The sequence below is a fragment of the Ornithorhynchus anatinus genome, chromosome X2 (assembly GCF_004115215.2).
Source record: "Ornithorhynchus anatinus isolate Pmale09 chromosome X2, mOrnAna1.pri.v4, whole genome shotgun sequence".
Taxonomy (NCBI): Eukaryota; Metazoa; Chordata; class Mammalia; order Monotremata; family Ornithorhynchidae; genus Ornithorhynchus; species Ornithorhynchus anatinus.
In genome coordinates this window covers 25,936,846-25,958,721 of record NC_041750.1, presented here as the reverse complement: position 1 = coordinate 25,958,721, position 21,876 = coordinate 25,936,846, and the positions used below count along the sequence as shown (strand labels likewise).

The following is a 21,876-nucleotide window of genomic DNA, read 5'->3' as shown; positions in this document are numbered from 1 at the left end:
CCACCAGCTTGTCTTCTGTTTGACCTCTGGCAAGCCATTTGACTTCTCGGTGCCTCCGTTTCCTCATCTGTAAAATGGGGATTAAATTTTACACCCTCTTACTTAGACTGTGGGGCCCAAGTGGATGCCTGACCTGTGTCTACCCCAGTGCTGAACTTGACTCATAGTAAGCACTTAAGAAACAAAGGAACAGAAACAAAGCAAAATAAATACTATCTTGGAGGTTTTGGTCAAATGCAGTTCAGAGTGCCAAACTTTTCTGACGCTTGTTAAACCAGACGGCTGTGTTGAAACAGGACTGATGACGGTGCAAACGAAGGGAGTCAAGGAATGGAAGGGCTTCAGAGACACAGAGAGGCCAACCTGGTAAAATCGTCTCGACGCTGCTAACTAGCGTTGTGCCGAGTGAAACGAGACCCAGACACGTCGAGCACACATTTCGTGGCTTCCCTCTGGCTTGGGATTTATGTCGATGGATTAAAAATAAAGGCTGATTTTAAGAAAGAGATCAAGTAGGGTTTTAAATGAAAATTTGGTACAGTGCTGGAAAAATACCAAGATTGTTTTTGTGCAAAATCTGTGACACAGTGAATCCTGTGCCCCTCAGGATTGTCAGGTCATCTTTAATGAAATGTTTTAGGACTAGTTTACTGTAGGTCGAGTCCTGCATTCGGGCATTATGGGTTTTCTAGGATCTTCTTTCTTCAGTAAGAAGAGGAAAAGGAGATGTAGGACTGGAAGCTTTACCTTGTCTGGTGCCGTCGAGTCGTCTTCAATGCGTGGCAATGCCATGGACACATCCCGCCCAGAACGTCCCACCTCCACCTGCATTCGTTCCGGGAGTGGATCCATAGAGTTTTCTTGGTAGAAATCTGGGAGTGGGTTACTATTGCCTCCTTCCGCGCAGTAAACCTGAATCTTTGCTCTTGATTGTCTCCCATGCTGCTACTGCCCAGCACAGGTGAGTTTTGACTTGTAGCAGATTGCCTTCCACTCGCTAGCCGCTGCCCAAGCTAAGAATGGAATGGGTATGTCTCTGCCTGACCCTCCTGTAGTCGAGACCGGTAGAGTAGTGGGAACTCTCCGGCTGTGACCCTGAGAGGGGGAGGTTCACCTTAGAAAATTCCTAAAGCATCTCTGAGCCGAGACAGCCTGTTTTCCACGGTCAGAGTTTACGTGCTTGTACGCAGTAGAATGTGGGATGAGAAAGACAGGCTGGATCAAGTTATGGAGCATTGCTTTTAAGACAAAAGTGTGGACTTTCTAAAACTTTTTTTTAATTGGTGTTTGTTAAAGCCCCATATGACAGGTACCGTACTAAGTGCTGGGGTGGTTACAAACTAATCGGGTTGGACACAGTCCCGGACCCACATGGGGCTCACAGTCTTCATCCCGATTTTACAGATAAGGTAACTGAGGCACAGTGAATTTAAGACACTTGTCCAAGGTCACACGGCAGGCAAGCGGTGGAGCCGGGTTTAGAACCCAGATCCTTCTGAAACCCAGGCTCGTGCTCTAACCATCAGGCCCTGCTGCTTCTCTAAAACTGAAATGGAAACCTATGCCTATGTTTGAATTGTGAATAATATGCATTCAAAAAGTGCTGTTCTGGAGAAACCAGAGATTAGATCACCCTTTTTTGACTAGTGATTTCAAATGATTGATTTAAATCAAATCCACCTGAGGTGGAAGGGGCTGGTTCATCTCTCTCTGTCCTGAAAATGATTCAGGAAATCATCTTCCTGAATGAAATGAATGAAAAGGAAAAGGAAAAAAATAAAGAAAAGAAAGCCAAACTGTTGTATCTTCATCACTGCGACGAGGTCATCGTGAGATTTAACTTCAGGATAACCTGGTTTACCATGTAGGTATTTCCTCATATTTTCATTTACCACTGGAAATGGAGAAAAAGCAGGCTTTCAGTAAATATCGTTAATTAACCCAGAATCCTGGCTTTTTCAGGTCATATGGTCAGTTTATATATCATGGCAATATCATCTTTGCGTCCCCTCGGCCATTATCACGACTTCAGTTTTGAGTCACAGGATTATTTGCCACATCTCCACTTGTCCGTATATCCTTTAAGCCCTTTGTTAGTCACCCCAGTCTCACAATACTTACGGAAATACTCTTGTACTTTACTATTTCCCCTAACCATAATCTATTTTAATGTCTTCCTCCCCCTGAAGATTGCAAGCCTCCCGTAGGCTAGTATACCATCTACCAAGTCTGTGGTATTGTATTATTATCATTAATGTTATTATTATTGTATGTGTTAAGCACTTACTGTGTGTCAAGCACTGTTCTAAACGCTGGGGTAGATACAAGCTAGTCATGTTGGAAAATGGGGATTAAGACTGTGAGCCCCACATGGGACAACCTATCTTTTATCTACTCCAGTGCTTAGAACGGTGCTTGCCACATTTTTATTATTATTAAGTGCTGTCGAGTCGATTCGTAGCGACTCCATGGATATACTTTCTCCAGAATGTCCTGTCTGCTTGGCACATGGCAAGTGCTTAATAAATACCATAATTAAATCAGGTTAGACATAGTCCCTTTTCCCATATGGGGCTCACAGTCTAAGTAAGAGGGAGTAGGATTGAATCCCCATTTTGCAGTTGAGGACACTGAGGCACAAATAAGTGAAGTGACCCGCGCAAGGTCACACAGCAGACACTTGGCAGAGAATACAGGATAGTTGGCTCCCAGGCCTGAGCTCTTTCCACTAGGCCGCACTGCTTTCCCGTATACGGCTCTGCACGTAGTACGTGCTCAATAAATAGCCCCAAGGAATTTATCTGAGGCAGATGATCTAGGCCCGGGATCCCGTAGTGGGGCTTCTCGTTTAACATCCGCATTGTGCTGACATGAACTGCTTTCCTTTCCTATTGAAACAGAAAGTTTCCCAGTGAATTTACAGCAGAAGATAAGCTGAGAATAGAGCTGCTATCTGCGTCTGTGCAGGTTCCGTATGTAATATCCCAGTGCCTGGGCATTGTGTTTTGGCAAACACAAAGATAGTCCGGGCTGGGGTTTTTCGAGTGTTTTTTTCAGTATTTCATTGCAGTGGGCAGTTCATTCCAAGGTCTGGACAAAGCCCTGTAGGAAACAGAGAAGACTCATGTTCTCTCTTCTGTATCTCGAACAAGGTAGCCAAGGGCAGCATTCGCTAATTCCGACGCCGACCTGAACCGAATGAGTACACGTTACGTTACATGCGGAGCACAGTTCAATTAATCAATCGATCGATTGTATTTATCGAGCACTTATCAGGTGCGGTGCACTATATGAAACATTTTGGAGAGTACAGTTGTGAGAAGCGGCATGACCTAGTAGTGGATACGGCACGAGCCTGGGAGTCAAAAGGACCTGGGCTCTGATCGCAGCCCTGCCAACTTCTCTGCTGCGTGACCCTAGGCAAGTCACTTCACTTCTCTGGGCCTCAGTTACCTCATCTGTAAAATGGGGATTGAGATAGTAAGCCCCATGTGGAAAGGGGACTGTGTCCAACCCGATTCGCTCGTATCTACCCCAGCGCTTAGTACAATGCCTGGCACGTACTAGGCGCTTAACAAATGCCGCAATTATCATTAGTAGTATTACAGTATAACAGAGTTGGTTCATAGGTTCTCCTCCCCCAACAAACCTACGGTCTAGTGGGGGAGACAGATGGATTTATTGACATTAAAATAAATGACAGCTTTGGACATGAGTGTTGTGAGACTAAAGGTGGGGTGAATAAAAGGTACAGATCTAAGTGCAAAACCGGGTTAACATAGAACGTAACGATGTCATACAGAACCTTGTTCTGAAATCGGTAGAACTTGAAGCATTTCTCTGAGGTTGGCTGGGGGGAAGGCCTTCCCTCATATCTCACTCCAGAGCTCTGGTGTCTCCCTCTCACGTCCAAATCAATCACCTTGCCCCCTGCTGTATCACCTCACTCTTCTTCTATTACAACCCAGCCTGCACACTTTGCTCCTCTAATGCCAACCTACTCACTCTACCTTGATCTCATCTATCTCACCGCTGACCCCTCTCCCACATCCTGCCGCGGGCCTGGAACGCCCTCCCTCCTCAAATCCGACAGTTTACTCTCTCATCTCAAGGCCCTGTTGAACCCCGTCTCTTCCAAGAGGCCTTCTCTGACTAAGCCCTCCTTTCGTCTTCTCCCACTCCCTTCTGCGTCATCCTGACTTGTTCCCTTTATTCATCCCCCTCCACCAGCCCCATAGCACTTATGTCCATATCTGTAATTTATTTATATTAATATCTGTCTCCCCCTCTGGAATGTAGGCTCACTGTGGGCAGGGAAGCTATTTATTTATGTGGGGTCTGCACACACTAAGTGCTCAGTAAATACGATCGATTGATTAATCGACACCGGCGGTGGGAGCCGAACACTCATCTCACTTCAGTCATATTTATCGGGCGCTTACCGTTCTCAAAACACTGGACTAAGTGCTTGGGAGAGTATAATAAAACAATAAACAGACACGTTCCCTGTCCGTTGCGAGTTTACACTCTAGAGGATGAGCTTATGCATCGAGGCAGTTACAAGATACCCAATATGGCCACTTAAGAGACACTTCTCTCCCCTGTAATCTCATCATCCCAATTCATCTCGTGAGATTTTTCAGCACGCCCAGTCCGCATTCATAAGCGAAATCAACCTCTTCATAAAAATCTCATAAATGTTCCCCTCTGTGCACTTCGGCTAAAACCCATTCTCTCCTTCCTCCTCCCCCACCGCCTGAGCCCCGACCCCTCATCCCCTTCCCCTCTGCCTGTTCTGCTCTGCAGGGGATTCTGCAAAAATCAACTTGTGAGATCAAAGTAGGGCACTCTGCCCATCTCAGAATTCCTAATGTGTCCATGTAATGTCGATAGCAGGCATTCAGAGTGCTGTCTCTTTCAAAAAGCTAGGGGGAAAGGGCACTTTTATCACAAGACATAATGCATTCAAAATTCGATGCGGTTTTTAGAATCAAAAATAATTATCCCCGCCACAGATAAAATGACTTTGTTGTTTCCTCCTGTTCTTTTTCCTTGCATGTCAGGGACTGTCAGTTATTTTCATGGTGCGCTATGTTCCTTTTTCTTTCAATCTGAAAATTGCTACCTTGATTTATAGCTCGTAAGCCCCATCACTCCCATTGTCCTTTAAAATACATTTTTTTTTCTCATCTGCTGCAGAGCAGAAAGGGAGGGCTGATGTTCTCGGGGTAGAAGAGGAAAGTCAGAGCGGCCATTGTATTCTGAACCCCTTTCTGGGTTGACCGGTCTTTGCCTTTTCCTCACGGAGTCTGGTTGTCCTCACTCCTGATGGGAATTTGACATAGAGTTCTATCTCTGCTCCGCCCAGGATCTGAGTCCAATCTCTCCCTCCATCGTGGCTTAAACTGAATGGGCACCGACTCTACTGCTCATCAGTCCCCAGTGCTCCTCCCCCTTGGTTCTCCAGTGCTCCTACCCCTCGATTCCCAGTACTCCTGACCCTCGGTCCAAGCGTGGCTTTCTCCACCACCCCCATGGCCAGTCAGACCTCCCCCTCTGATCCTTCGCCTGCCTTATCCCCCTGTCTTGCTGTTCTGTCTCTCTCTCTGATCCGATTCTTCCCAGTGCTATCTCAGACCTGGCCTTTTCATCTCAATGTAATAATTGTGGTGCTTGTTAAGTGCCTGTGAAGTGCTAAGCACTGGGGTAGATACAAGACAATCAGGTCAGTCCTCGTCCCGTATAGGTCTCCCAGTCTTAGTAGGAGGGAGAACGGGTATCGAATCCCCATTTTACAGATGAGGAAAACAGGGCTCAGAGTAGCTAAGTGACTTTCCCGTTAGGATTAGAACCCATGATCCGGGATGTTCCATAAACTGGGATTAGTAGACATGTTCTTGGCTCCTCCACACGCCTCACTGCATTTCCATGTGGGGGGTTGACGGATTGAATTGAGGAACCGGGTGGACCCCGAGGCGAAGATCTCTTTTCTAGCCAGCCCTCGGCGACAACCGGAGAACCCTCAGCTCTCACCCGGCACTGCACGGTGCCACGGGTTGTCCCTGCAGCCCCCAGAGCGGCATGGCCTAGTGGAGAGAACATGGGCCTGGGAGGCAGAGGACCTGGGTTCTAATCCTGGCTCTGTCACTTGTTTGCTGGATGACCTTGCGCAGGTCACTTTTCCTCTCTGGCCCTGTTCCCTCATCTGTAAAATGGGGATGAAATTCCCTTTCTCCTTTCCCATTAGGCCGTCACATTGGGCAGGGACTATGTCAGGCCTGATTATCTTGTAATGACCCCAGTGCTTAGTACAGTGGTCGGCACAGGGTAAGGGCTGAGCACACACCACCGTTGTTATTATTATACCGAAACTGGGGACCGTGGGGGAGCAGGGGCGGGTCCAAACCTGACCCATAGCATGGACGGTGACAGCCCTCGATAAAACCGGGCCCCCAAATGCACGTGATGTTCCATGTATGCAGTGTAAAATGACGTGGTCGCACAGCGCCATTTTCTACCCTATCCCGTCCGCATCTAGCCAAACCTAAAAGGCTTCTCCGGGGCAGCCTGATATCCTCACTTGGTCCAGAGCCGGTACATTTCCCCTCCCAGACTCCTCCAAACAGGGGCACCGCTTCCGGACCGTGGCACCCAGTGGCAGGACGTGGGGCAGAGAGCGCCTCGGTGCTGAAAATACAAATATCAGATAGAAAGCCACCTGGCACCTAATCCGTATTGGACCACGGGACAGTCCATCTGAAAACGAGACTGTCCGACGTGAAACGGGATGAACGTCACCCTACCGCTGCAATCCATCCCGGCTCCACTACTTGTCAGCTGTGTGACCTGGGCAAGTCACTTCACTTCTCCATGCCTCAGTTACCTCATCTGTAAAATGGGGATTAAGACTGTGAATGTTATGTGGGACGGGGACTGCATCCAACCCCATTATCTTGTATCTACCCCAGCACTTAGTACAGTGCTTAACCCAGAGCTTCCACATCCCGTGGGCTGGGCCTGGCCTGGGCAGAATTTCAGTGTATGAGATTCCTTGATGGACCAAGGGAGACCTGATTCTACCCTTTGGGAAACTCAGATGGAATTCTAGTTCTTGATGAAGGAAGGAGACCCTTTCACTCATGGAAGATGGTAGCTGCCTTCCCCTTCTCCACCTCTAGACTGTACACTCGTTGTAGGCAGGGAAAGAAGCATCTATCAAGCTCACTGTGGGCAGGGAACACAGGTACCCACTCTGTTATATTGTACGGTCCCAAGTGCTTAGTATAGTGATCTCTGCATACAGCAAGTGCTCAATAAATGTCACTGTCTTTGGGAATCCCCTCATAACTTCTCTCTCTCATCAAGATGTACTGTGTAAAAGCAAGGCTCAGTCACCGCTGCCATTCAATAAATGTCTAGCTTTTGGCTTCTGTTACTAAATTCCTTTCATTCTCTTCTTAACCTTGCAAAAATGAGGATAATTGCTTAACAAAAAGGATGCGGAGCTATTAATTACAACCTTAGTTGTTTCCAGACTTGATTATCGCAATTCATTGCTTCCTAGTTATTTGGTTAGTGCTGTCAGGAGATTGGACTTGGTGCATTATGCCATTATCAGTTTTTACGAGACTTTGCTTCTACGGTTACATCACTCTGGGTTTTAAAATGTCTTTTATTTCACGGAAGCTGTTGAACTGACTTTGAGAACTCCATCTAGTGAAGTGGAAGTTATGAATCCAACTTTCTCCATAAACATTTCCAAATCTCTGCCCGGAGACAGTGTAATGAACTTGGCATGGACCTCTTTTTTGGAGTAACCATTTTTTGGATCTATCTTGTAACATAAGTGCTTTGGGAAGGGGAGGAGGAGGTCCCCCAAAGGCTCAAGTGACATGGGAGTACTGGAGTGTCAGTAGAAATAATAATAATAAATAATAATTATGGTCTTTGTTAAGCACCTACTATATGTCAAACACTGTTCTAAGCACTGGGGTGGATACAATGTGGACAGAGTCCCCGACCCACATGAGGATCACCGTCTGAGTAGCAGAGAGTAGGATTTAATCTCCAATTTACAGGTGAGGTATGTGAGACCAGAGAAGTGATAAGACTTGCCCAAGGTCACACAGCAGACGTGGCAAAACAGAGATCAATAATATTAATAATAATAACGATGGTATTTGTTAAGCACTTATTATGTGCCAAGCACTGTTCTAAGCTCTGGGGTGGAGGGGATACAAGGTAATCAGGTTGTCCCACGTGGGGCTCACAGTCTTAATCTCCATTTTACAGATGAGCTAACTGAGGCACAGAGAAGTTAAATGACTTGTCCCAAGTCACACAGCTGACAAATGACAGAGCGGAGATTAAAACTCAGGTCCTCTGACTCCAGGTCTGTTCTCTTTCCATCTGAGAGATTACTCAGGGAAGGCTTTCTGAAGGAGATGTGATTTCAGATGGCCCTTGAAGATGGGGAGAGCAAGGGTTGGTTGGTTATGCTGTAGACTACAAGCTCCTCTCTATAGAGTGTAAGGTCCTTGTGGGCAGGGATCGTGTCTACCACCAACTCTAATGCATCTTTTACTCTCCCAAGTAACTTAGTCCGGTAAGTACTCATTAGAAACCACTGAAAGATTGATTGATTAAAGCGGCAGGGAGTTCCAGGCTGGAGGGAAGTTGTGAGCAAGGGGTCGATGGTCAGAGAGACGAGAGCAGGGCACAGTAAGATGGCTTAAGAGAAACCGAGCAAGCACCGAGTGGGCGAGATGAGGTGTAATTATACAGGAATAAGAGTAGGGAAAGAGCTGATTTAGTGCCCCAGATCTGATGGTCTCCTATATTTGTCATGTATAAGGGGCCAAATACACAATTCTGGGTAATTCTGGTAAGACTACAGAGTCCAAACTTGGTTTAGAAGTCAATTCCCCATTGGTCCTGGGAGAAAATTGGTTCTGACTGGCGAATTTTGGACTTAATGTGCAGTTTTTAGGATCAGACAGTATGTGAGTGTGTGCGTGCTCAGTGCTCAAAAGAGACCCCACTGACATTATTTATCTTCCCGGCAACACATTTGCCCACTGATTAACGTCGACTAGTTTTATGTGACCTTTTTCCATTTCGGAAATCAAACCTACTATTCGATTTTCCATCCCCAGTGGGTAGGAACTGTGTCTTGTGTGCCAGTGTACTCGCCCAGGATCTTGATACAGTGTTCTTTCTACACCCAACAGATAGTAAATATCATCAATTGATTGATTACCAGCAGTCCAGTCTGCCCCATTTGGGGCATGTTACAGCAAACCCATGGTGAGAGAGCCATTAACACAGACATCTCAGGGTCGCTGCGCGCAGGGAATGTGTCTGTTTCTTGTTGTGTCGTACTCTCCCGAGCGCTTAGTGCAGTGCTCCACAGTAAGCGCTCAGTAAATATGATCGAATGAATGAATGGTTTGTGAATTCGCTCAATCCATCAATAGTATTTGTTGAGCGCTTATTATTAAGAGAAATACCTGCGTGACTCTAACTGGAAGGAACTCTGACTGCAGACTCTGCCTCAGCCGGCATTTCTTGGCTCCGTTCAGATTGTTTCACATCCTCGCTGTTCTTCGTTTTCCATTTCGTAACCCTGACAAACAGAACTGTTAATTACAAACGGCCCCCTCTCTCGGAATCCCATCCGATATGAAGCTGCGGTACAATACCCTGCTCTATTAAATTTCAATTTAATTAGCTTTATGGCATCACCGCCATCCTCCACTCAGGAAATGGCGAATGTAGGGCGAGAGGCTTGGATTGACGGAAGCGGGATTGCAGGAAACCTCATCCTGAGCCGTAGGATTCTGCCTCCCGAGGGCAATAGTGACGTGAAAATGGTGAAATCGGTCACCTCTGCTCCCCTTCCTCCTCCATGATCCTTGTTCTTTCACAAAACAGCGAGTCACCCACGAAGCTGGACTTGGTATGAGATTTATTTGTTGTATTCTGGGGTTGCAAGCAAGGAACACCTCTGAAAATCATTAGGACAGCTCTGGAAATGGAAGAAGTCTTTGGTCAAAAAGATTCCCTCTGTAATGATTCATCTTTTTAGGGTCAAACTGGATCTTGCACTCATTGCAAAAACTAAAAAAAAAAAGGAAAATTTCAATTAAAAGTGCATTTTGCATTGAAGGATAATTAGTATCAGCACCAATCTGCTTCTTCTAAGTCTTGATGTGAAAATTAAAGAGCGGCACTTTCCTGATTCCCAACTTTAACTGTCTCCCATTATAAGTGCTGAAGGCCTAGAGCTCACACCAAAAAACTCAGGCAACTGTGATATTAAAGAGGAAACAAACCAGAATCTCAGCTGATTGGATTTTTTTATGGAATCTGTTAAGCCCTTATTATGTGCAGGCACTGGGGTAGATAATTCTAATTCTATTTTTCTATTTTGATGCTATTGATTCCTGTCTACTGGTTTTGTTTTGTTGTCTGTCTCCCTCTTCTAGACTGAGAGCCCCTTGTTGGGTAAGGATTGTCTCTCTCTGTTGCCGAATTGTACTTTCCAAGCGCTTAGTACAGTGCTCTGTACACAGGAAGCGCTCAATAAATAGGATTTAATGAATGAATGAATACAAGGTTGTCAGATTGGACATAGTCCTGCATGGGCTCACAGTCTGAATCCCCATTTTACAGATGAGGGAACTGAGCCACAAAGAAGTGAACTGACTTGCCTAAGATCACACACAGCAGACAAGTGGCAGAGTGAGGATTAGAACCCGGGTCCTTCTGACTCCCAGGCCCCTCTCCCAGCCTCACTGAAGCACAGGTCCTCTACAAAGCAACGCGAGCGGGGACTCTTTTCCATCCAGAGCAACGGCGGCGCAGAGGGTTACGGCAGGTTGCGATGGGGCTCCGAGGGCGGGGAGCCCTGGGCAGTTCACCCGCCGCCTCCTCTAAGAGAGAGCTCTGAACAATCCATCTCCTTCTCCATCCCTCACCCACACGTTCAGTTCTTGCCCGGTGCTGGAAAGCTTGGGTTCTTTGGAAAGCCAACCGGAGATTCCAGGAGCCTCTCACCAACACCAACCCACCAGGACGAGGGGTTTTTAAGGAGACAGATTTCGGCTTCGAGCTTCCGAGGGACGGGTATATATATCATGGTTAGGGAGGAGAAGGAGAAGCGAACAAACGGTGGAAGGAGCCTCGGTAGAAATGTGTCCCCTGGCCTCTGCCTCTCACAAGGGCTGAGCCTAAGAACTCTTTCCTCTGAGGACCATCTTTGGTAGCTCAAGCTTCCTCGGGGGCTGAGCGGGGCTTCCTCTTCAGCTCCTGGTGGGATGAATGCCCTTCGCCGCAGGGCAGCTCTCCCCGCTGTATTAGCTTGAGACTCAAGAGGCCCCGGCCTTCCAGTTCCTTTCCTCGCCCAATCATCGGAAGGATTTGTGTTTGTGGAGATTTCCAGAAACTGGCACCCGGGTTTAGAGCTTGGACCTCACCCCAATTAACCAGCTTCTAAAGGAACACTGAATGCAACGTTCATTTTTTTTTTTTTTGGAGTATTGAAGTTTCTCTTAGCCAAACCCTCCAGCCGACAATGACCTCTCGTTGAGAGCCCTATTGGCTAATTGCTCTGTTGCCAGTGATTACTAAATCTCTCTCTTTGGATCTAGAAATTTCATCCGTTTGGGTTGCAGACTGATTTTCGAAAGGAGAAAAGTATAGGAACACAATCGCTGCATTCCCCCTCTCGATAGTAGGGAGTATCTTCAGTTAGGAGATGTACAAACCAGCTGTTCCTTTTCCCGAACGTTCCATCAGCCTTTCTGCACCTCCATCTTCAAATTTCCCTCTTTCTTCTTCTCAAAGAGCAAGTGAGGGTGGCCGTTTGAACAGATTCTGAAATCAGCCCTTCAAATAACCCATTTTTGTTTCCCGGTCCATTAGATGGAAAGCTTCTAGAGAGTGAGGACCATGTCTTCTACCTTTTTTAAATTTTATGGTGTTGATTAATCACTTACTTTGTGCCAGGCACTGTACTAAGTGCTGGGGTAGGTATTAGCTAATCTGGTTGGACACAGTCCATGTCCCACATGGGGCTCACCGTCTTAATCCCCACTTTACAGATGAGATGACTGAGGCACAGAGAAGTGAAGTGACTTGCACAAGTGTCAGAGCCAGGGTTGTTTTCATTACCCTCTCAATAAGTCAGTCATCAGTGGCATTTATTGAGTGCCTACCATGTGCAGAGCATTGTACTGATCAATCAACCAGTCAGTGATGTTTATTGAGGTTTTACCATGTGCAGGGCATTGTACTAAGCACTTGGGAGGGCACAGTACCATAGAGTTGGTAGATACAATCCTTGTTTTCAAAATGTTTACCATTTCTTAGCACCTAGTAGCCGTGTGGAGCAGCCGAGTGGCCAAATTGAAAGAGCATGGGCCGGGGAGTCAGAGGACTTGGGTTCTAATCCCAGTCCTGCCATTTACCTTCGGGGTGACCTTGGTCAAGTCACGTCACTTCCCTCTAGACTGTAAGCTCTTCTGGGCAGGGAATGTGTCTGTTCACTGTTATATCGTCCTCTCCCAAGTGCTTAATGCAGGCTCTGCACCCAGTAAGCGCTCAATAAATACGATCGAATGAGTGAATGAATGAATAGTAGTCTCTCTGGAACCTAGAACATTCTTGCCAACTTGGGTAAAGTGAGTTCACCCACCTCACCTCACTGCATCTAGAGATGCAGTTCTCTAGAATAGACTCTAACTGTCTAAAATAGACAGTGGGTTTGTCAGCCCCCATGTCCATATGCCTGATACCCAATATCTATATCCTTCTTACGTAGCTATCCTCACCCACTTGAAATCTGTCCTTTTTTTTTTTATGATATTTGTTAAGCACTTACGAGGTGTCAAGCACTGTTCTAAGTGCTGGTATAGATACCAGCTAATCAGGCCGAATACAGTCCCCATCCCACATGGGGCTCACAGTCTAAGGAGGAGAGAGAACAGGTATGGAATCCCCATTTTCCAGATGAGGAAACGGAAGCAGAGTGAAGTTAAGTGACTTGCCCCAAATCACACAGCAGGCAAGTGGCGGAGCCAGGAGGAGAACCCCGGTCCTCTGGCTCCCAGGCCTGTGCTCTATCCACTAGGCCATGGTGCTTCCCGGACCGTGCTCTTCCCATTTCTTCAGGAGTCAAAGATTTCCCTTCCACCCCCACCCAGGGGCTTCTCAATGAGGGAAGCTGTTTCCTTCCACGCGTATTTCTCTGCCATCCAGAGAACTCCCTCCACATCCGAAACTTCTCCTTCAGGTGGGAGACCATCGACTCCATCCTATCTCCCTCTCCTTTCCAGCCTGCACTTCTCCCCACTGACTCAGAACCACCTCGGAGTCGGTGTATGGTTCTCTCACATCTTCTGCTCGGGAGCCGCTTCTCCTCAAGCAGCAACAGTTTTCTAACCGACGATCGATCTCCCTCCTGTTCGCCCAGCGAGGATGCCGAGAGCCGTTGCAGCCAGTTTCCATCAGAGGATGAATTCCTTATTGAGACGTATTTGCTGTAACATTCGCTGTTTCAAGGACTGCTCTGTCGGGTGCTTGAGAGCCTCGGTAAAGGAATCCATCTCTCTCAACATACCTCCTCTGGCTCTGGACCCCCTCCCGGTGTAGAGGATAGACCCTTCCGGCAGTTAAGGGCTTTCTCCTCACCAATTAATATTTCCAGAGCGGGTTCCACCGGCTAAACGAGAATTGGGAGATGTGGACCGCCACCCTCCACACGCTCAGTCGACGTTGTCGTACAGGTTGCTAAGGAGAGCAGGAAACCGTCTCCATCCATTGTTACCTTCCGGCTCCCTCCCGCCTGTGGAGTGGGGTGGGACACAGTAAGCCCTTAACAAATACCGTAAAAAAACTGTGAGTGGTATGAAATTTTTATTGCGTACTTTCTGGGCATCCAAGCCCATGCTAAGCCCTAATAGAGATATAAGAGTTCTCTGTCCTGAAGCTGAAACTTCTAGCTCAATCTGTTGGCCGTGGTCTATCTTGGCCTTTCCCTTCTCCCTTCAGAGCTCGGAAGGCCGAACTACAGACTTTTCAGGTTCAGGGATCTGGAATCGGTGATGATAACGCCAGCCATCGCCCACGTGATCGGATCATTTTGACTTGGGGAGGAAACAGCTCTCCACACATTGAAAATGTCTCTCAGCAGGGGACTTTCTTCTCGTCCCGCTTCCAGCATCTTCCTGTGAGTTTTCTGTAATTATCCAAGCCTCAGGATGGAGGAAGTGGGCAGACATCTGTCGCTCAGCCTCCTTCTGACCCCTCCACCTCTAATTAGCGCATGGAAGGCCAATGCGCTTAATATGTTGGATGGTATTCACAGTTGGCAGCCAGAGTCCTGCAAGATTCTGGTCCAGAATCTGAAGTTGGCAAAGCACAGAAGGGAGGAGGAGGACGAGGGGGAGGAGGAGGGCGAGGAGGAGGAGGAAAGGAAAAGGAGGAGAAAAAGCTGGAGGAGGAGAAGGAGGTGAAGAAAGGAGGAAGAGGAGAAGAAGAAAGGAGAAAAGAGAAGAGAAGGAGGAGAAGGAAAGGGAGGAGGAGGAGAAAAAGGAGGAGGAGGAAAAGAGGAGAAAGGGGGGAGGAGGAGGAGAAAGAAGGGGAAGAGAAGGAGGAGGAAAGAGAAGAGGGAGGAGTAGAGGAGGAGGAGGAGCAGAGGAGTTGGAGAAGGACAGAGAAGAGGAGGAGGAAGAAGAGAAAGAAGAGGAGGAGGAGAAAGGAAAACAAAGGAGGAGGAGAAAGGAAAAAAGGAGGAGGAGGAGGAGGAGGAGGAGGAGAAGCAGGAGGGAAGGGAGAAAATGCATAGGGGGAGTCCTATGGGATGGATCAGCCAATCAATAAATCAGTGGTATTGACTGAGCATTTACATTGTGCAGAGCACTGAACTAAGGGCTTGGGAGAGTACATAGACTCAGTAGCAACAACACCTTCAGATACGGGACATGATCCTAGGACTTATCATCCTCATCATCATTATCATCATCGCTCTCACTATCATCCTTGATACCATCAATCAGTCAGTCAACTGAGCACTCACTGTGTGCCAAGCACTGTACTAAGTGCTTGGGAGAATACTGTATAACAGAGTTGGTTTTCATTCATTCAGGCATATTTACTGAGCATTTCCTGGGCGTAAAGCACTGTACTAAGCACTTGGGAGAGTATAATATAACAACAAACCGACAAATTCCTGCTCACAACGAGCTCACAGACTAGAAAGGGCCGATAGCCATCAACATCATCCTCGTCATGACATAATCAGCATCACCCTCATCATCGTGGTCATCATCAGGAAGTGTCTTGTGGGCGGGACCCTGTCTTGAGCACCTACAGAGCACTGTACTAAGCCCCTGATGAATGCAGAGAATGCTACCAAGCACTTACAGTGTGCAAGACAGTGTACTGAGTGCCTATAGGGTACAGAGAACCTGTGAGGAAATCGAGAAAAAGGAAGCATTGATGACACCAAGCGTGTGACCTTCTGAGACCCGTTAGTGATAGGAAAGGGAGAAGATTCAAGAGGAAGAGAAGCACTTCGGGTAGTCTAATGCTCTGCCCGCAATAAGCATTTGATAAATACCATCGATTGATCGCGTAAAGTGCCAGGAGATCATTTGAGCTGTGATGGCCAGAGGAGGGAAGGGGTGAGAGGGGTTTGCAGACTGCTTTGGGAATCTCTGAGCTCTAACTAGTTTGAGCCAGCAAGCAGTAAAAGGAACTCACCCAAGACACTGTGGGAACAGTACTTTAATTATGGTATTTGTTAAGCGCCTACTACATGCCAAGCACTGTTCTAAGCGTTGGAGTTGATACAAGGTAATCAGGTTGTCCCACGTGGGGCTCACAGTCGTAATCTCCTTTGTACAGATGAGGGAACCGAGGTCCAGAGAAGTGAAGTGACTTGTCCAAAGCCACACAGCTGATAAGTGGCAGAGCCGGGATTAGAACCCACGACCTCCGGGTCCCAAGCCCGGGCTCTTTCCACTAGGCCACGCTGCTTCATCCTTCCGAAAAGAGCTAGTAATAATAACTGTGGTATTTGTTAAGCGCTTATTATGTGCCAGACACTGTACTAAGCACGGGGGTAGATATAAGCAAATCAAGTAGAACAAAGTCCCTGCCCCACATGGGGCTCACGGACTTAATCCACATTTTACAGATGAGATAACTGAGGCACAGAGGAGTTAAGCGACTTGTCCAAGGCCACGCAGCTGACAAGTGGCAAAACAGGATTAGAACCCAGGTCCTTCTGACTCCCAGGCCTGTGTTCTATCCGCTAGACCACGCTGAGCGGTATGTAGAGCCAGGAGCTTGCATATCCCACTCTCGAGAGGGGAATGCAGGCCTCCATTTCTCTCTCCCACTCCACACCAGATGATTAATTGATTTAATAAAGTCTAACATCTGGACCGCTTTCAGGGCATGCCCTCCTTATTAAACGGGTGACGATGCTGAAATGCAAAATGCAACCGCTCCCCCATGTCTGGGAGGCTGGTGGTCTGGGCCGTTTGTCGGGGTTGGGGAGGAGGAGGGCCTAAACCCCTCCCTCCAGGGCTTGAGAAGCAGCGTGGCCTAGCGGAGGGGGCTGGGAGCCAGAGGATGTGGGTTCTAATCCCGGCTCTGCCACTTCTCTGCTGTCCAGGCTGGGAAAGGTGCAGCAAAAACAGCCTTGCTTTGTCTTTTGCTGTCGAGTCGTCTCCAACCCGTGGACACATCTCTCCCAGAATGCCTCACCTCCATCTGCGATCATTCTGGTAGTGTATCCATAGAGTTTTCTTGGTAAAAATAGAGAAGTGGTTTATTGACGTCTTCTTCTGCGCAGTCAACTCGAGTCTCCACCCTTGACTCTCTCCCATGCCTCTGCTGCCCAGCATGGGTGAGTTTTGACTGGTAGCAGGCGGCCTGCCACTCGCTAGCTACTGGTCAAGCTAAGGATGGAATGGACAGGCCTCTTCTTGACTCTCCCTCCCATAGCCGAGACTGGTAGAGGACTGGAAACTCTCCAGGTGTGAGCCCGAGAGGGAGAAAAGCAGGCTACCTCACCCGAACCAGGCTCAGCAGAGAATTGCATCTGGTGAGCTTACCCTTTTCTTATGAAAATACATAAAAATGAAGACGTAATAGACTTTAAATTTCTCGAGGGCAGGGAATGTGCCTACTATTAGACCGTAAGCCCGTCCAAGGGCAGGGACTGTCTCTATCTGTTACCGATTTGTCCATTCCAAGCGCTTAGTGCAGTTGCTCTGCACATAGTAAGCGCTCAATAAATACTATCGAATGAATAAAAGTGTAATTGATTGACTGATTGAATGCCTGCTGTGTGACCTTAGGTAAATCACTTAACTTCTCTGAGCCTCAGTTTCCTCATCTGTAAAATGGGGATTAAATATGTTTTCTCCCTTCCACCTGTGAGCCCCAGCTGGGACAGGAACAATGTCCAATTTGATTATCTCTATTCTATCCCAGCATTTAGCATATTTGGCGTAGAGTAGGTGCTTAATAAATGCCATTATTATTACTATCATCAATTCATATATTTATCTTATGTTTTATATGCCTTTGTCCTTTCTCCCCTATTAAATGGGAAGCTCTTCAGGGGCAGAGTTTGTACAACTAGAAAATTTTTAATGTGATAAATGGGATTTTCCCTGAGTAGTGAAAGGTGAAGGGTTTTTCTATAATGTTTTTCTTGTTTTTTTGCCAAAATGCCATCCTTCATGCTAACAAACTTTGAACAGAGTAGCCAGTTAATGAAGACATCAAGGAAAGCAAAACACATAAAACTCTAAAACAAGAAATTGAAGATAGCTCAGGGTATTAAGACACGAAAAAAAGCAAACAAAAGAAGAGGAAGAAAAACGTCTATAATTGATTAGAGGCAAAAAAGATGGAGTTTGGACAGGGAAAACCAAGTAAAAGAGGGAGCAAAGTCTATTGAATTTTGAATCTTCAGGGTCATTCATTTATAAAGCCGTTGCTTTCTCGAGACTCGAGACTTTTAAGGAAGCTTAAAAAATAGCACTCATTATGTAGCTGACCCAGAATTTTTGAAAAGACATGACGTTGATGATATTGAAGGGCAGTGTGGCTTAGCGGAAAGTCTATGGGCCTGACAGTCAGGGGACCTGGGTTCTAATCCCAGCTCTGCCGCTCGCCTGCTGTTTGACTTGGGGCAAATCCCATAATTTCTCTATGTCTCAGTTTCCTCAACTGTAAAATGAGGATTCAGTGCCTGTTCTCTTTCCTACTTAGACTGTAAGCCCCATGCGAGACAGAGACTAAATCTGACCTGATTAACTTGAATCAGTCCCAGCTCATAGAACAGTGCTTGAAACATAATAACCGCATTTATGAAACCATCTTTCTGGGAATTTTTCATGGAGCGTTGGCATAGATACAGGGTTGGACACAGTCCATGTCCCACATGGGAGTCACGGTTTTAATCCCTGAGGGAAATGAAAGAAGTGACGAGACTTGACCGAGGTCACCGAGCAGACATGTGACAGAGCCAGGATTAGAACCCAGGTCCTTCTGATTAGGCCATGCTTCTTCCCCCCTTCCTGATTCTCAGTCTAGAGCTGGCCATTTTATAAGATCAATGCCCAGCCCTGCCTTTTGACCCTAGATTTTTGCCTGATCCATCATGCTGATGAGTCGCTGAATGAATGACATTTTCCATCCACGTAGGATTTCAGCGGGTACGGTGATGTGGCCAGGCTGTGGGTGACTTTTCTTGAACTGTTTCTGATTGTCTTTCGAGATTGTGAGGTGCATTTGCTGTGCCATGTAATTAATTACCGGCAGCTCACCATTATGTGACGAAGTCTTTTGGGAGCTTATGCCACGGAGAAATGAGGACTGATTAGTTACCTGATTTGTGGAAGGGAATAGAAGCTGAATACATTTCAGGAAGTAATGAATGACTTGGGAGAAACCCTTTACAAGTAATTCTTGTGAGTTATCGCTCTAACACGATGGTAGTTTTTGTGAGGTTACTGTGGTTTTTGATCTATCAGATACCATCCATCCACACCAATATGAAAGGCTCTAGTTAAGACCACCTTTTCTCCCGAGGAGTCGTTGGCTAAAAGAAGAATAACCGACTAATCTTGATGTCAGTTCGATCGAAATTGGTCCGAGCCTTGTGGATTCCGACTCGAGAATGCTCCTTGGCTCTCATAGAGCTGTTTGCTTCTTTTCCAACATTCCCTGAACAATGAAGTCATGAATCCTCACCACATCTCGTTAAAGGTGGATAATTCTTGCTTAATTTTAGCTTTTTCTCACAGCGATGGTGATATCATCCTCTTTCTGAACTAATTAGATTAGTGGCAGTCTGTCTCCAAGTAACAGAAGAGAACGAAGCCTGCTCTTCCCAGTAATTTTTGACCTCAGAGGCCAGATTCCCTTCTCCATTAAGGAGTTCCCCGGAATCGCGGGGAGGGGACCGGGGCGGGGTGAGAGAGAGAGAAAGAGAGAGCGAGTGCCTGCACGCACTAGATCCTTGTTTGGGAGGGAGAATAGATTGACAATCCAGAGAGTCAGAGGACCTGGGTTCTAATGCTGGGTCTACCGGTTGCCTGCTGTGTGACCTTGGGCAATTCACTTCATTTCTCTGTGCCTCAGTTTCCTCATCTGTAAAATGGGGATTCAATGGTGTTCTCCCTCCTTTTTAGACTGTAAACCCCATGATTGACTTATACCTGCCCTAGTGCTTAGAACAATGCTTGATACATAGAAGACACTTAACAAATATATTAATAACAGTAATAATGCTATCAATAATACACTCACTTGAGATTGACCCACTTTCCTGAGATAAGGAGAATCTCTCCATCCAAGCAGTAAGTGATTTAAAAGGGCAAACGTTTCATCCAATCAATAAGTAGAATTTACTGAGCCCCACTGGGGGTATAGAACACTGTACAAAGCGCTTGGGTGACTACAGGTAGAATAATCAGAAGATGGGATTCCAACCCTCAGAGAGCTCCCATATCTTGATCTCATAATTCTCATTTTGCAGCAATAAGCCTACCATTATATTTTGGCCTCCCTTCTTTTTTGAAAGACTGTAAAGATAATTCCTAGGAGAACATAACTCTTCTATTTATTAGGAACACAATGGCTCTCAGCGCTCATATTTCTTTAAGAGGACAGCGGGGGGAGAAAAGGGGTGAATTTTTAGGGTGCAACTGTTTGAATGTCTATCTTTTCCTAAAAAATCTGAAAAAAAAATCACCCCTCAAAAATTCAATTAAAAATTGTTTTTAACATTTTCACTGTCAAAACTGACTTTCTAAATCCATGCTAATTCATCCAGAGCAGCTCAAATCAGTTCGGTACATTTGTGAAAGATATCAATATATCAAGATATCACTGTGTATCAATGTCCTCACAGAAGTGGATAGAATTTGTACGTTTTGGACCGGCTATATGGGGTACCTGGGAATTTTACCCTTTTCTCAGTGCACCATAAATATTTCGTTTCTGGAGGTTTAGCCTTCTCTCCACTCAGAGGAAAGTCAGATTTTGTGATCTCCTGGACAAGGGTCATGCCCTCGTGTCAAAACCAGGATTTGGACGCTCGTTATTATTGTCTGTCTATATTATATTATAATTGGGAGTTATAATCGAGTTATATATGAGTTATATTATACTCTCCCAAGCTCTTAGTATAGTGTTCTGCACACACTAAGCACTCCGTAAATGTGATTGAATGAATGACTGATGAGAAGCAGCATGGCCTAGTGGATAGAGCACGGGCCTGGGAGTCAGAAGAACCTGGGTTCTGATCCTGGCTCTGCCACTTGTCTTCTGTGTTACCTTGACAAATCACTTCACTTCTCTGTTCCTCAGTTGACTCAAATGTAAATTTGGGATTAAGGCTGTGAGCCTCATGTGGGGACAGGGAACGTGTCCAACGTGACTGGCTTGTACTCACCCCGGCATTTAGTAACAGGCCTACCTCACAGTAAGTGCTTAACAAATATTATTATAATTATTATTATTGCTATCACCATTATCGTTACTACTGGTTTGGGAGCGGTCCAAGCTAGGCTAGGTTGTCCGGTTAACCCTAGGTACATCGATGAATAACCTTGATGTGGATTGTTCGTTTATTCCATTTTATCACTTGCCCATGCTGGAAAGGAGGGTTAATACCTAAGAATCACTTGTCATGTCATGATGATTATGTTATCAAGTTTTTACTATATGCAAAGTACCGTGCTTAGCACTGGGTTAGATACAGTACAATCAAACCAGATGCAGTCCCTGTCCGTCATGAAGCTCACGGTCTAAGCGGGAGAGAGAAGAGCTATTTTATCTCCATTTTACGGAAGTGGAAATTGAAGCATATTTTCCAGAGGTCACACAGCAGGCCAGAAGCAGGGTCAAGAGTAGAACTCAGGTCTTTTGATTCCCAAACCTAAACTATTTCCACTACAACAGGCAAATATCTCCCTCCCTTCCTATCCATCAGACCACAACTCTTCCCAACTTCAAAGATGTTTTGAGATCATACCTCCTTCGAGATACCTTCCCTGAATAATCTCTAATCTGTCCACCCTTCCAAGGGTCACTTTTTCCCTTCTATGCCAACTAAACATTGTTACTACAACTCCCGGAGTACTATATACGTATTTTGCGCACTCTATTATTCCTCCTGTCTGTAATTTATTCACGTGTCCGTCTCCCCTGAGAGCAGCTGTCTCTCCTGCTAGACTGTAAACCCTTGGAGGGCAGGCATTATGTCTTCTAATTCTTTGGTGGTCTCCCAAGCCCTTAGTACAGTGTTCTGTACACAGTAGGTGCTCAATAAATGCTATTGGATGA

General features: G+C 46.3%; 1 long non-coding RNA gene and 1 other non-coding gene across 2 annotated transcripts in view; one reads left to right on the top strand and one right to left on the bottom strand.

Moving 5' to 3' along the window:
* The window catches only part of LOC114807368, a 112,150-nt gene that overhangs the window by 72,809 nt on the left and 17,465 nt on the right, over positions 1–21,876 (top strand). The window lies entirely within an intron of this gene.
* Positions 972–1,105, bottom strand: LOC114807487. Its single transcript, XR_003755548.1, has one exon. It is a non-coding gene; the product is annotated as a small nucleolar RNA SNORA7 (small nucleolar RNA).